A 15,293-nucleotide genomic window follows, 5' to 3' on the forward strand; every position below is an offset into this window, starting at 1 on the left:
AGCACACCGTGAGCGCCTCGTTGTTCCAGCCACTCGCTGCTGCCACCGTGCGGAACTGGATGGCATAGTCCGTCACGCTGCGCCGACCTTGGTGGAGAGTCAGGAGCTGTTTGGCTGAGTCAGGGCCACTGCTTGGGCCTTGAAACACTCTTTTGAATTCCTCAGCAAAGGCAGAGTAGCTGGCACAGCAGGAACTATGGGCATCCCACACAGCAGTAGCCCAGGCCAGGGCTTTTTCCGACAGCAGGGTGATGATATATGCGATCTTAGACCGGTCGGTGTGGAACGACGAGGGTTGCAGCTCGAAGGAGAGAGAACATTGGGTGAGAAACCCTTTACAAGCACTTGGATCACCTGAGAACTGTTGGGGAGGTGGAAGACGAGGTTCAGCCAGAGGGTTAACTGCCATGGGTACGTGAATCTGAGGTACTGGGACGGGAACTGTTGCCGGGGTAAGTCGATCAGATATCTGCTTTATGGAAGTCAGCATCTCCAACAGAAGATAAGAATGTCTAGCCATTAAGGCCTCTTGCTGAACCAGGGCGGCTTCGTGGCGTTGGACAGTCTCCTGGTGGTGGGACAGCATGGCAACAAGGTCCTGGGAACTGGCTGCCTCTGGGTTCATTTTTGGCTCTGTGTTTCTGTCAGGACCCGGTTACGAACCCGGGTCTCCGGAGTGAGAAACAGTCACTTAACCAACTGAGCCACAAATAGTCGGCAGAACCCAGAAGATGAGGCAGACACAGCAGTACTTGAGACGGTGTATTTAATGAAGTAAAAAGTGAAGTTCTTCAGGAAAACATGTGACTCCACAACCTCAAAAGGAATCCTACAAGAACAAATGTAATCCTCCAAGACAAAAAAGGTAAATCCACAAGGTGGAAGGTAAAGCACAAAAAGCCTCGAAAGATACTCAAAAAACAAACAAACAAGCACAAAAAACAGAATTCCACAAGAGAGTCCACCGGGATTAACAAGAGTTCTCAGAGTACTAGGGCTGGGTGCTAACATACAAACACAGAGCAAAGAACAGAGGAAAACAAAGGGTTTAAATACAATCAGGGGAAACGAGGCACAGGTGCAAATAATAATGGGGATCAAGGGAAAACAAAAGGTCAAAAGGCACAATGGGGATATCTAGTGCCCAAAACCCGGAACAACCCTGGCCAAATCCTGACAGAAAATAATAAAGATTGTAAAAAAAAACTCACTTCTCCCTAAGACAAGTAAAGTCCCTTTCGACTATTTTCTAGTTTCATTTATGATCCAATTAATAGTCTGGTTAAATCTGTCTTGACTAACCACAAACCACATGAACATGTTCAACAATATCCCTAATGGTGAGAACAACTCCACATACTTTTTTGCTATATCTGGTTTAAAGGGTAGGTAGCATAAATGTCACTTACCCCGGCAACAGTTCCCGTCCCAGTACCTCAGATTCACGTACCCATGGCAGTTAACCCTCAAGCTGAACCTCGGCAAGACGGAGCTGCTCTTCCTCCCGGGGAAGGACTGCCCATTCCATGATCTCGCCATCACGGTTGACAACTCCATTGTGTCCTCCTCCCAAAGCGCTAAGAACCTTGGCGTGATCCTGGACAACACCCTGTCGTTCTCAACCAACATCAAGGCGGTGGCCCGTTCTTGTAGGTTCATGCTCTACAACATCCGCAGAGTACGACCCTGCCTCACACAGGAAGCGGCGCAGGTCCTAATCCAGGCACTTGTCATCTCCCGTCTGGATTACTGCAACTCGCTGTTGGCTGGGCTCCCTGCCTGTGCCATTAAACCCCTTCAACTCATCCAGAACGCCGCAGCCCGTCTGGTGTTCAACCTTCCCAAGTTCTCTCACGTCACCCCGCTCCTCCGTTCTCTCCACTGGCTTCCAGTTGAAGCTCGCATCCGCTACAAGACCATGGTGCTTGCCTACGGAGCTGTGAGGGGAACGGCACCTCAGTACCTCCAGGCTCTGATCAGGCCCTACACCCAAACAAGGGCACTGCGTTCATCCACCTCTGGCCTGCTCGCCTCCCTACCACTGAGGAAGTACAGCTCCCGCTCAGCCCAGTCAAAACTGTTCGCTGCTCTGGCCCCCCAATGGTGGAACAAACTCCCTCACGACGCCAGGACAGCGGAGTCAATCACCACCTTCCGGAGACACCTGAAACCCCACCTCTTTAAGGAATACCTAGGATAGGATAAGTAATCCCTCTCACCCCCCCCCTTTAAGATTTAGATGCACTATTGTAAAGTGACTGTTCCACTGGATGTCATAAGGTGAATGCACCAATTTGTAAGTCGCTCTGGATAAGAGCGTCTGCTAAAGGACTTAAATGTAAATGTAATGTAAATGTCATGTATGGATTTGCATTAGTATACACATCGAAAGCCTCAAAGTAAAGTTACACCTCGCTTGTATTTTTTTCTGAGTTATTACATAAAACCGATCAGAATTCAGAAGAAAGTAATTGGACAATGTTTTTCCCGGAGGTTCATGTACTATGGAGGTCCCGGCAAGCCAGCCTATTCCCAATAATGTAAACTTGAACAGAAATAACTTCAAATGTATAACTTAGTTGTTTGCACTCATATCTACTGGTTTCAATAAAAATTTCAGGCAACTTACAAGCAAACACTTTATGAATGTAATGTTTCATATCAACTTGCAAAGTTGCTAACCCTATTAACCTGCTAACGATAGCCCTATTAGCCTGCTAATGTTAGCCCTACCAGCCTCCTAATGTTACATTAGCTCTACACGAGTCAGCAAGTTGCTATCAACACCTAGCTTACAGATACATTAAAGTAAACAAAGTTTTGGGAATGCATAACCAGTTATCAAATAATGTTAGCTATATGCAGTTATGTTAGCCAGTCAGCTAACATTTTCTATTTAGCTAACTAGCTATTAGCCTTCTCAGCAAGCTAGAGCCCAACCACTGTAGACCAGCTAGAACACAACTAAAACATAACCACAGATCAAAGCAAAGAGAGAGCAGAGACTTACAGATGGATGTCTAGGGCACATCCCATGGTAAAACTTAAAGCTTAGTTCGCTACCAAAGCCAGGGGGAAACAGGCACTTCACCAGCCGATGGAGAGTCAGGATAATCCAAAATAGATAGATTCAAGATGTCCGTCAGCTAGCGCACTTGCACTACTGTAAGTCAAGGTGGAAAAAGTTACAAAACTCCCGTAGCCTACTTCACAGAGAACATACCGAAAAGTTGTAAAAAAAAACTAAACTGAGAACAGACGAGGTCCTACATAATCAGAGCAAGTAGGTATGATTTTCTCTTTAGTTTTGAGCCCACAGTAAGAAGGCAGCAGAGCCTGTCGTGCTAAGCGGTTCCAACAAGATAACACAGCTACAAATTCTGTGAAGAGCAAGCTCCTCCTTCATACTTCCTGTGATTGGTGGATTGTAGCTCACCACCACCAACACTTGATCTGGAATGTAATTACATACTAGCATGGTTAGTGGCTAAAATTAGCCAGCTTGTGCTAGCTACCCAGCTAGCATACAAACTCGGTAGTACAGAGTAGATCCCCCATATGACATTGAGAAATTGTGCATTGTGGGTAGTTTAGAAGCTATCTGGAAATAAGGTAATAAATATGTAATAACCCCTAAACATAACTATGTACTTATCATAACTACAACTAAGTTACTAAGTATTTGACCACACTGTGTTGTTACATTGGTGAGCAAAAAGTAATGCTTCCTACTCCTTACAGCACAGGTGTCAAACTCAGATCACAAAGGGTAGAGTGTCTGCAGGTTTTCGGCCTCTCTTGTACTTGATTGATGAATTAAGGTCACCAATTAGTAAGGAACTCCCCACACCTGGTTGTCTAGGGCTTAATTGAAATGAAAAAACAAAAACCTGCAGACATTAGGCTCTCCTTGACACCCCTGCTTTAAAGCATCATATTTCAGTCTCTGTTTTAATTGTAAACTAGTCCCTGACAATTAAATGGAATAACATAAGTGAAATACAATTTGCAGAAAGACACACTGGGAAAAATGTATTTTCAACATAGTATATTAATTTGCAGCCCTAGCAAACTTAACTTTTTGTGTGATCAACTCAGCTATTTGAGTTGCAATTCTGAAGTTAACACAACAATTATTTAAATTTCAGCTCAATTTGAACAAAAGTTATTGGGTTGGTGGAGCATTCCATATGGCCAACTTGGATTTTTAAGCTAGCACATTATAGTATATATAAAAAAGTTGACATGTTAAGCCAAACTGTAGTTGATGTTTTATTTTCTAGTGCCCTTAGATCTGTAAATGCATCTATGTATATTGCCCCAGGGTTTACAAATATTTCATTCCAGCTACACAGCAGCACCTCTTGTGGTGCACATTTATAATTGGGCAACCAAAGTCCCAAAGAAACCATGAAACAGCATTCTGTAAACATTGTGTTGATTTTACTAAGTGATAGCATTTCAGATTTATGGGAATAACTGTCCAGGGGTGAAAAAAAATATTCAAAAGAAATATTCAAAATATTATTATTATTATTATTCAATTTAGAATGTGAAGTTTTGTCACACAACACAATGACACAGACGTCTCAAGTTTTGAGAGAGCGTGCAATTGGCATGCTGATTGCAGGAATGTCCACCAGAGCTGATGCCAGATAATGTAATGTTAATTTCTCTAGCATAAGCCGCCTCCAACATAATTTTAGAGAATTTGGCAGGACATCCAATCGGCCTCACAATCACAGACCACGTGTATCCACGCCAGCCCAGGACCTCCACAACCGGCTTCTTCAACTGTGGGTTGGTCAGAGACGAGCCACCCTGACAGCTGATGAAACTATGGGTTTGCACAAACTAAGAATATCTGCACAAACGTTCAGAAACTGGGAAGCTCATCTGCCTGCTCATCATCCTCACCAGTGTCTTGACCTTACTGCAGTTTGGTGTCGTAATGGGCCCGACAATGGGCAGGCATAAGCTACGGACAATGAACACATTTGCATTTTATCTATGGCAATTTGAAAGCACAGAGATACCGTGATGAGATTCTCAGGCCCATTGTTGTGCCATTCATCTGTCACCATCACCTCATGTTTCAGCATGATAATGCAGGACCCCATGTTGCAAATGGTAGTGCATGACCCCATGTTGCAAGGATCTGTACATAATTCCTGGAAGCTGAAAATGTCCCAGTTCTTCGAAGGCTTGCATACTCACCAGACATGTCACCCATTGAACATGTTTGGGGTGCTCTGGATCGACGTGTACGACAGACAGCGTGTTCCAGTGGAGTGGGACAACATTCCACAGGCCATAATCAACAGCCTTGATCAACTTTATGCAAAGGAGATGTGTAACGCTGCATTTGGCAAATTGTGGTCACACCAGATAATGACCGTTTTTTTTATCCACGTCCTTACCTTTTTTGTCAAGGTCTCTGTGACCAACAGATGCATATCTCTATTTCCAGTCATGTGAAATCCATAGATTAGGGCCTCATGAATTTATTTCAATTGACTGATTTCCTTATTTGAACTGGAATTTAGTAAAATCTCAGAAATTGTTGTATGCTGCGTTTTATATTTTTGTTCAGTGTACAGTCGTGGCCAAAAGTTTTGAGAATGACACAAATATTAATTTCCACAAAGTTTGCTGTTTCAGTGTCTTTAGATAATTTTGTCAGATGTTACTATGGAATACTGAAGTATAATTACAAGCATTTCATAAATGTCAAAGGCTTTTATTGACAATTAATCAAATCAAATCAAATCAAATGTATTTATATAGCCCTTTGTACATCAGCTGATATCTCAAAGTGCTGTACAGAAACCCAGCCTAAAACCCCAAACAGCAAGCAATGCAGGTGTAGAAGCACGGTGGCTAGGAAAAACTTCCTAGAAAGGCCAAAACCTAGGAAGAAACCTAGAGAGGAACCAGGCTATGTGGGGTTGCCAGTCCTCTTCTGGCTGTGCCAGGTGGAGATTATAACAGAACATGGTCAAGATGTTCAAATGTTCATAAATGACCAGCATGGTCCAATAATAATAAGGCAGAACAGTTGAACCTGGAGCAGCAGCACGGCCAGGTGGCCTGGGGACAGCAAGGAGTCATCATGTCAGGTAGTCCTGAGGCATGGTCCTAGGGCTCAGGTCCTCTGAGAGAGAGACTACTGCAGCATAAATACTGGCGGCTGAGACAGGAGGGGTCAGGAGACACTGTGGCCTCATCCGAGGACACCCCCGGACAGGGCCAAACAGGACGGATATAACCCCACCCACTTTGCCAAAGCACAGCCCCCACACCACTAGAGGGATATCTTCAACCACCAACTTACCATCCTGAGACAAGGCCGAGTATAGCCCACAAAGATCTCCGCCACGGCACAACCCAAGGGGGGGTGCCAACCCAGACAGGAAGATCACATCAGTGACTCAACCCACTCAAGTTACGCACCCCTCCTAGGGACGGTATGAAAGAGCCCCAGCAAGTCAGTGACTCAGCCCCTGTAATAGCGTTAGAGGCAGAGAATCCCAGTGGAAAGAGAGGAACCGGCCAGGCAGAGACAGCAAGGGCTGTTCGTTGCTCCAGAGGCTTTCCGTTCACCTTCCCACTCCTGGGCCAGACTACACTCAATCATATGACCCACTGAAGAGATGATTCTTCAGTAAAGACTTAAAGGTTGAGACCGAGTTTGCGTCTCTTACATGGGTAGGCAGACCATAGGCAGACCATTCCATAAAAATGGAGCTCTATAGGAGAAAGCCCTGCCTCCAGCTGTTTGCTTAGAAATTCTAGGGACAATTAGGAGGCCTGCGTCTTGTGACCGTAGAGTACGTGTAGGTATGTACGGCAGGACCAAATCAGAGAGATAGGTTGGAGCAAGCCCATGTAATGCTTTGTAGGTTAGCAGTAAAACCTTGAAATCAGCCCTTGCCTTGACAGGAAGCCAGTGTAGGGAGGCTAGCACTGGAGTAATATGATCAAATGTTTTGGTTCTAGTCAGAATTCTAGCAGCCGTATTTAGCACTAACTGAAGTCTATTTAGTGCTTTATCCGGGTAGCCGGAAAGTAGAGCATTGCAATAGTCTAACCTAGATTTTTGCAATGTTACGTAGATGGAAAAAAGCTGTCCTTGAAATGGTCTTGATATGTTCTTCAAAAGAGAGATCAGGGTCCAGAGTAACGCCAAGGTCCTTCACAGTTTTATTTGAGATGACTGTACAACCATTAAGATTAATTGTCAGATTCAACAGAAGATCTCTTTGTTTCTTGGGACCTAGAACAAGCATCTCTGTTTTGTCCGAGTTTAAAAGTAGAAAGTTTGCAGCCATCCACTTCCTTATGTCTGAAACACATGCTTCTAGCGAGGGCAATTTTGGGGTTTCACCGTGTTTCATTGAAATGTACAGCTGTGTGTCATCCACATAGCAGTGAAAGTTAACATTATGTTTTCGAATGACATCCCCCAAGAGGTAAAATATATAGTGAAAACAATAGTGGTCCTAAAACGGAACCTTGAGGAACACCTACATTTACAGTTGATTTGTCAGAGGACAAACCATTCACAGAGACAAACTGATATCTTTCCGACAGATAAGATCTAAACCAGGCCAGAACTTGTCCGTGTAGACCAATTTGGGTTTCCAATCTCTCCAAAAGAATGTGGTGATCGATGGTATCAAAAGCAGCACTAAGGTCTAGGAGCATGAGGACAGATACAGAGCCTCAGTCTGATGCCATTAAAAGCTCATTTGATTTGATTTGATTGGATTTGTCAGAATATGTGGGTTTTTGTTTGTCCACCCACCTCTTGAGGATTGACCACAAGTTCTCAATGGGATTAAGGTCTGGGGAGTTTCCTGGCCATGGACCCAAAATATTGATGTTTTGTTCCCCGAGCCACTTAGTTATCACTTTTGCCTTATGGCAAGGTGCTCCATCATGCTGGAAAAGGCATTGTTCGTCACCAAACTGTTTCTGGATGGTTGGGAGAAGTTGCTCTCGGAGGATGTGTTGGTACCATTCTTTCTTCATGGCTGTGTTCTTAGGCTGAATTATGAGTGAACTCCCTTGGCTGAGAAGCAACCCCACACATGAATGGTCTCAGAATGCTTTACTGTTGGCATGACACAAGGACTGATGGTAGCACCTTCTCCGGACAAGCTTTTTTCCGGATGCCCCACACAATCGGAAAGGGGATTCATTAGAGAAAATGACTTTACCCCAGTCCTCAGCTAGTCCAATCCCTGTACTTTTTGCAGAATATCAGTCTGTCCCTGATGTTTTTCTTGGAGAGAATTGGCTTATTTGCTGCCCTTCTTGACACCAGGCCATCCTCCAAATGTCTTCGCCTCACTGTGCGCGCAGATGCACTCACACCTGCCTGCTGCCATTCCTGAGCAAGCTCTGTACTGGTGGTGCCCCGATCCCGCAACTGAATCAACTTTAGGAGACGGTCCTGGCGCTTGCTGGACTTTCTTGGGCGCCCTGAAGCCTTCTTCGTAACAATTTAACCGCTCTCCTTGAAGTTCTTGATAATCCGTTAAATGTTTGATTTAGGTGCAATCTTACTGGCAGCAATATCCTTGCCTGTGAAGCCCTTTTTGTGCAAAGCAATGATGACAGCACATGTTTCCTTGCAAGTAACCATGGTAGACAGAGGAAGAACAATGATTCCAAGCACCACCCTCTTTTGAAGCTTCCAGTCTGTTATTCGAACTCAATCAGCATGACAGAGTGATCTCCTGCCTTATCCTCGTCAACACTCACACCTGTGTTAACGAGAGAATCACTGACATGATGTCAGCTGGTCCTTTTGTGGCAGGGCTGAAATGCAGTGGAAATGTATTTTGGGATTCGGTTAATTTGCAATTAGTTGCAATTCATCTGATCACTCTTCATAACATTCTGGAGTATATGCAAATTGCCATCATACAAACTGAAGCAGCAGACTGTGAAAATTAATATTTGTGTCATTCTCAAAACTTGTACATACGAGAGACTTCTTGGAGTTGGAGCGAGCGGTCGCATCGGCACTTCGCTCCGCAGGTAGTATAACTTTTTCATTACATTTCATTATAGCACAACGGTTTGATTTGTCTAATCTTAGCAATTTCTTCTTAGCTAGCTACATAGCCGTCTTTGTATCAAAGATAATTGCGTAATTATCGTATTTCGTCGTCCTAACGTAGTCTGCCCAGCAGCTAGCCAGCTAGCAAACGTCCACCGATTAGCTGCACTGTAGAAACTATTACACTCAACTGAACGACTTGATTAGTGTAGTGTTAGCTAGCTACATAGCTGTCTTTGCTGTCTTCGTATCCAAGATAATTGTGTAGTTTAGAGTGTGTAGTCTTAGAGTGATTATCTTAATTTACCGAGGTTAGCTAGCCAGTTATTTGTCGTCCTTAACGTAGGAGACACTGCTAGCTAGCCAACAGCTAGCCAACGTCTTCTGAATAGAACTCAACAACCCGGTCGCATTCACAGGTAGTATCACATTTTTCATTTCATTTCATTACAGTACAACGGTTTGATTTGTTTGATCGTAGCTAGCTACATAGCTAGCTACATAGCTGTCTTTGTATCAAAGATAATTGTGTAGTCTAGAGCGATTTTCTAGGTTAGCTAGCCAGCTATTGTCGTTCTTTTAACGCAACATAACGTAATCAACACTGCTAGCTAGCCAGCTAGCCCCCGAATAGCAGCACTGTTGAAACTATTACACTCAACGGAACGACTTGATTAGTGTAGTGTCAACAACGCAGCCACTGCCAGCTAGCCTACTTCAGCAGTACTGTATCATTTTAATCATTTTAGTCAATAAGATTCTTGCTACGTAAGCTTAACTTTCTGAACATTCGAGACGTGTAGTCCACTTGTCATTCCAATCTCTTTTGCATTAGCGTAGCCTCTTCTGTAGCCTGTCAACTATGTGTCTGTCTATCCCTGTTCTCTCCTCTCTACACAGACCATACAAACGCTCCACACCGCGTGGCCGCGGCCACCCTAATCTGGTGGTCCCAGCGCGCACGACCCACGTGGAGTTCCAGGTCTCCGGTAGCCTCTGGAACTGCCGATCTGCGGCCAACAAGGCAGAGTTCATCTCAGCCTATGCCTCCCTCCAGTCCCTCGACTTCTTGGCACTGACGGAAACATGGATCACCACAGACAACACTGCTACTCCTACTGCTCTCTCTTCGTCCGCCCACGTGTTCTCGCACACCCCGAGAGCTTCTGGTCAGCGGGGTGGTGGCACCGGGATCCTCATCTCTCCCAAGTGGTCATTCTCTCTTTCTCCCCTTACCCATCTGTCTATCACCTCCTTTGAATTCCATGCTGTCACAGTTACCAGCCCTTTCAAGCTTAACATCCTTATCATTTATCGCCCTCCAGGTTCCCTCGGAGAGTTCATCAATGAGCTTGATGCCTTGATAAGCTCCTTTCCTGAGGACGGCTCACCTCTCACAGTTCTGGGCGACTTTAACCTCCCCACGTCTACCTTTGACTCATTCCTCTCTGCCTCCTTCTTTCCACTCCTCTCCTCTTTTGACCTCACCCTCTCACCTTCCCCCCCTACTCACAAGGCAGGCAATACGCTCGACCTCATCTTTACTAGATGCTGTTCTTCCACTAACCTCATTGCAACTCCCCTCCAAGTCTCCGACCACTACGTTGTATCCTTTTCCCTCTCGCTCTCATCCAACACCTCCCACACTGCCCCTACTCGGATGGTATCGCGCCGTCCCAACCTTCGCTCTCTCTCCCCCACTACTCTCTCCTCCTCCATCCTATCATCTCTTCCCTCTGCTCAAACCTTCTCCAACCTATCTCCTGATTCTGCCTCCTCAACCCTCCTCTCCTCCCTCTCTGCATCCTTTGACTCTCTATGTCCCCTATCCTCCAGGCCGGCTCGGTCCTCCCCTCCCGCTCCGTGGCTCGACGACTCATTGCGAGCTCACAGAACAGGGCTCCGGGCAGCCGAGCGGAAATGGAGGAAAACTCGCCTCCCTGCGGACCTGGCATCCTTTCACTCCCTCCTCTCTACATTTTCCTCCTCTGTCTCTGCTGCTAAAGCCACTTTCTACCACGCTAAATTCCAAGCATCTGCCTCTAACCCTAGGAAGCTCTTTGCCACCTTCTCCTCCCTCCTGAATCCTCCTCCCCCTCCCCCCTCCCTCTCTGCAGATGACTTCGTCAACCATTTTGAAAAGAAGGTCGACGACATCCGATCCTCGTTTGCTAAGTCAAACGACACCGCTGGTTCTGCTCACACTGCCCTACCCTGTGCTCTGACCTCTTTCTCCCCTCTCTCTCCAGATGAAATCTCGCGTCTTTTGACGGCCGGCCGCCCAACAACCTGCCCGCTTGACCCTATCCCCTCCTCTCTTCTCCAGACCATTTCCGGAGACCTTCTCCCTTACCTCACCTCGCTCATCAACTCATCCCTGACCGCTGGCTACGTCCCTTCCGTCTTCAAGAGAGCGAGAGTTGCACCCCTTCTGAAAAAACCTACACTCGATCCCTCCGATGTCAACAACTACAGACCAGTATCCCTTCTTTCTTTTCTCTCCAAAACTCTTGAACGTGCCGTCCTTGGCCAGCTCTCCCGCTATCTCTCTCTGAATGACCTTCTTGATCCAAATCAGTCAGGTTTCAAGACTAGTCATTCAACTGAGACTGCTCTCCTCTGTATCACGGAGGCGCTCCGCACTGCTAAAGCTAACTCTCTCTCCTCTGCTCTCATCCTTCTAGACCTATCGGCTGCCTTCGATACTGTGAACCATCAGATCCTCCTCTCCACCCTCTCCGAGTTGGGCATCTCCGGCGCGGCCCACGCTTGGATTGCGTCCTACCTGACAGGTCGCTCTTACCAGGTGGCGTGGCGAGAATCTGTCTCCTCACCACGCGCTCTCACCACTGGTGTCCCCCAGGGCTCTGTTCTAGGCCCTCTCCTATTCTCGCTATACACCAAGTCACTTGGCTCTGTCATAACCTCACATGGTCTCTCCTATCATTGCTATGCAGACGACACACAATTAATCTTCTCCTTTCCCCTTCTGATGACCAGGTGGCGAATCGCATCTCTGCATGTCTGGCAGACATATCAGTGTGGATGACGGATCACCACCTCAAGCTGAACCTCGGCAAGATGGAGCTGCTTTTCCTCCCGGGGAAGGACTGCCCGTTCCATGATCTCGCCATCACGGTTGACAACTCCATTGTGTCTTCCTCCCAGAGCGCTAAGAACCTTGGCGTGATCCTGGACAACACCCTGTCGTTCTCAACTAACATCAAGGCGGTGGCCCGTTCCTGTAGGTTCATGCTCTACAACATCCGCAGAGTATGACCCTGCCTCACACAGGAAGCGGCGCAGGTCCTAATCCAGGCACTTGTCATCTCCCATCTGGATTACTGCAACTCGCTGTTGGCTGGGCTCCCTGCCTGTGCCATTAAACCCCTACAACTCATCCAGAACGCCGCAGCCCGTCTGGTGTTCAACCTTCCCAAGTTCTCTCACGTCACCCGCTCCTCCGCTCTCTCCACTGGCTTCCAGTTGAAGCTCGCATCCGCTACAAGACCATGGTGCTTGCCTACGGAGCTGTGAGGGGAACGGCACCTCAGTACCTCCAGGCTCTGATCAGGCCCTACACCCAAACAAGGGCACTGCGTTCATCCACCTCTGGCCTGCTCGCCTCCCTACCACTGAGGAAGTACAGTTCCCGCTCAGCCCAGTCAAAACTGTTCGCTGCTCTGGCCCCCCCCAATGGTGGAACAAACTCCCTCACGACGCCAGGACAGCGGAGTCAATCACCACCTTCCGGAGACACCTGAAACCCCACCTCTTTAAGGAATACCTAGGATAGGATAAGTAATCCCTCTCACCCCCCCCTTTAAGATTTAGATGCACTATTGTAAAGTGACTGTTCCACTGGATGTCATAAGGTGAATGCACCAATTTGTAAGTCGCTCTGGATAAGAGCGTCTGCTAAATTACTTAAATGTAATGTAAATGAGTAAGGGGACCAGCACCTAAGATATCGGCCCATAACCATGCGTTCCTGCTTTGCAGCGAGCTGACTACCTCTAAGACCTCAGCCTCAGAGATTGGTTGTCATAGAGATTCTCTATGTTTCTTATCAAAGAAAGTTGCCTGGTTTTCTCCCAAGTCTGCACACAGTAGAAGTAGTCAAACCTGGAGTATTAGAAAAAAATGTAATCAGTTTAGCGAGATAAACAGTTTGGCAACACTCATTTAAGAGCATTGTAAAGCATATATCAAAAGCACGTGTGGTAAATTAATCTTTAAGAATTCTGAACATTATCACAAGGATAAGTCTGCTTATTCAAGTGAATGATATTTGTAAAGGACAAAGCATTGCTCACAAAAAACAAAAAACAATTTAAGACACAACACACAACATTTAGCGCAAACACAAACCCACAGGTACGTGATACTGAAAGAAGTTCAACCAAAAGAGCGCAGTCTATCTCGAGAATGTCAATAAACTCCCCTTCCAAGCCCCACACCTGCACTTTCCATGACATAGACTGACTAGATGAATTAAGCTGAAAGATATGATCCCTTTTTGGTATCGTGTTAAATCCACTTCGATCAGTGTAGATGAAAGGGAGTAGGCAGGTTAAAGAATGATTTTGAAAGCCTTGAGACAATTGATAAATGGATTGTGTTTGTGTGCCATTCAGAGGGTGAATGGGCAAGACAAAAGATGTACGTGCCTTTGAATGGGGTATGGTAGTATGTGCCAGGCGCACCGGTTTGAGAGTGTCAAGAACTGCAACGTTTTTCATTTTCAACATTTTACCGTATGTATAAAGAATGGTCAACCACCCAAAGGACATCCAGCAAACTTGAAACTACTGTGGGAAGCATTGGATTCAACATGGAATGCTTTTGACACCTTGTAGAGTCCATGCCCTGACAAATTGAGACTGTTCTGAGGGCAAAAGGGGGTGCAACTCAATATTAGGATGGTGTTCCTAATGTTTTGTACACTCAATGTTTACAGTACCAGTCAAAGGTTTGGACACACCTACTCATTCAATGGTTTTACTTCATTTTTTACTATTTTCTACATTGTAGAATAATAGTGAAGACATCACAACTATGAAATAACACATATGGAGTAATTTAGTAACCAAAAAAGTGTTAAATAAAGATGATTCAAAGTAGCCTTGATAACAGCTTTGCACACGCTTGGCATTCTCTCAACCAGCATAACCTGGAACGCTTTTCCAACAGTCTTGAAGGAGTTGCCACATGTGCGGAGCACTTGTTGGCTGCTTTTCCTTCACTCTGTGATCTATCCCATACCATCTCAATTGGGTTGAAGTAGGGTGATTGTGGAGGCCAGGTCATCTGATGCAGCACTCCATCACTCTTCTTCTTGGTCAAATAGCCCTTACACAGCCTGGAGGTGTGTTGGGTCATTGTCCTGTTGAAAAACCAATGATAGTCCCACTAAGTGCAAACCAGATGGGATGGCGTATCACTGCAGAATGATGTGGTAGCCATGCTGGTTAAGTGTGCCTTGCATTCTAAATAAATCACTGACAGTGCCACCAGCAAAGAACCCCCACACCAAGACAGAGCGGTTGGAAACAAAAATCTCATATTTGAACTCATCAGACCAAAGGACATATTTCCACTGGTCTAATGTCCATTGCTCATGTTTCTTGGCCCAAGCAAGTCTCTTTTTCTTATTGGTGTTCTTTAGTAGTGGTTTCTTTGCAGCAATTCGACCATGAAGGCCTGATTTACGTAGTCTCCCCTGAACAGCTGATGTTGAGATGTGTCTGTTACTTGAACTCTGTGAAGCATTTATTTGGGCTGCAATTTCTAAGGCTGGTAACTCTAATGAACTTATCCTCTGCAGTAGAGCTAACTCTGGGTCTTCCTTTCCTGTAGCAGTCCTCATGAGAGCCAGTTTCGTCATAGCATTTGGTGGTTTTTGCGACTGTACTTGATGAAACTTTCAAAGTTCTTGAAATGTTCCGGATTGACTGACCTTCATGTCTTAAAGTAATGATGTCCTGTCATTTGTCTTTGCTTGTTTGACCTGTTCTTGCCATAGTTTGGACTTGGTATTTTACCAAGGCTATCGTCTGTATACCACCCCTACTTTGTCACAACACAACTTTTTGTCTCAAACACATTAAGGAAAGAAATCCCACAAATTACCTTTAACAAGGAACACCTGTTAATGGAAATGCATTCCAGGTGACTACCTCATGAAGCTGGTTGAGAGAATGTCAAGAGCCTGTAAAGCTGT

The sequence above is a fragment of the Oncorhynchus gorbuscha genome, linkage group LG01 (assembly GCF_021184085.1).
Source record: "Oncorhynchus gorbuscha isolate QuinsamMale2020 ecotype Even-year linkage group LG01, OgorEven_v1.0, whole genome shotgun sequence".
NCBI lineage: Eukaryota > Metazoa > Chordata > Actinopteri > Salmoniformes > Salmonidae > Oncorhynchus > Oncorhynchus gorbuscha.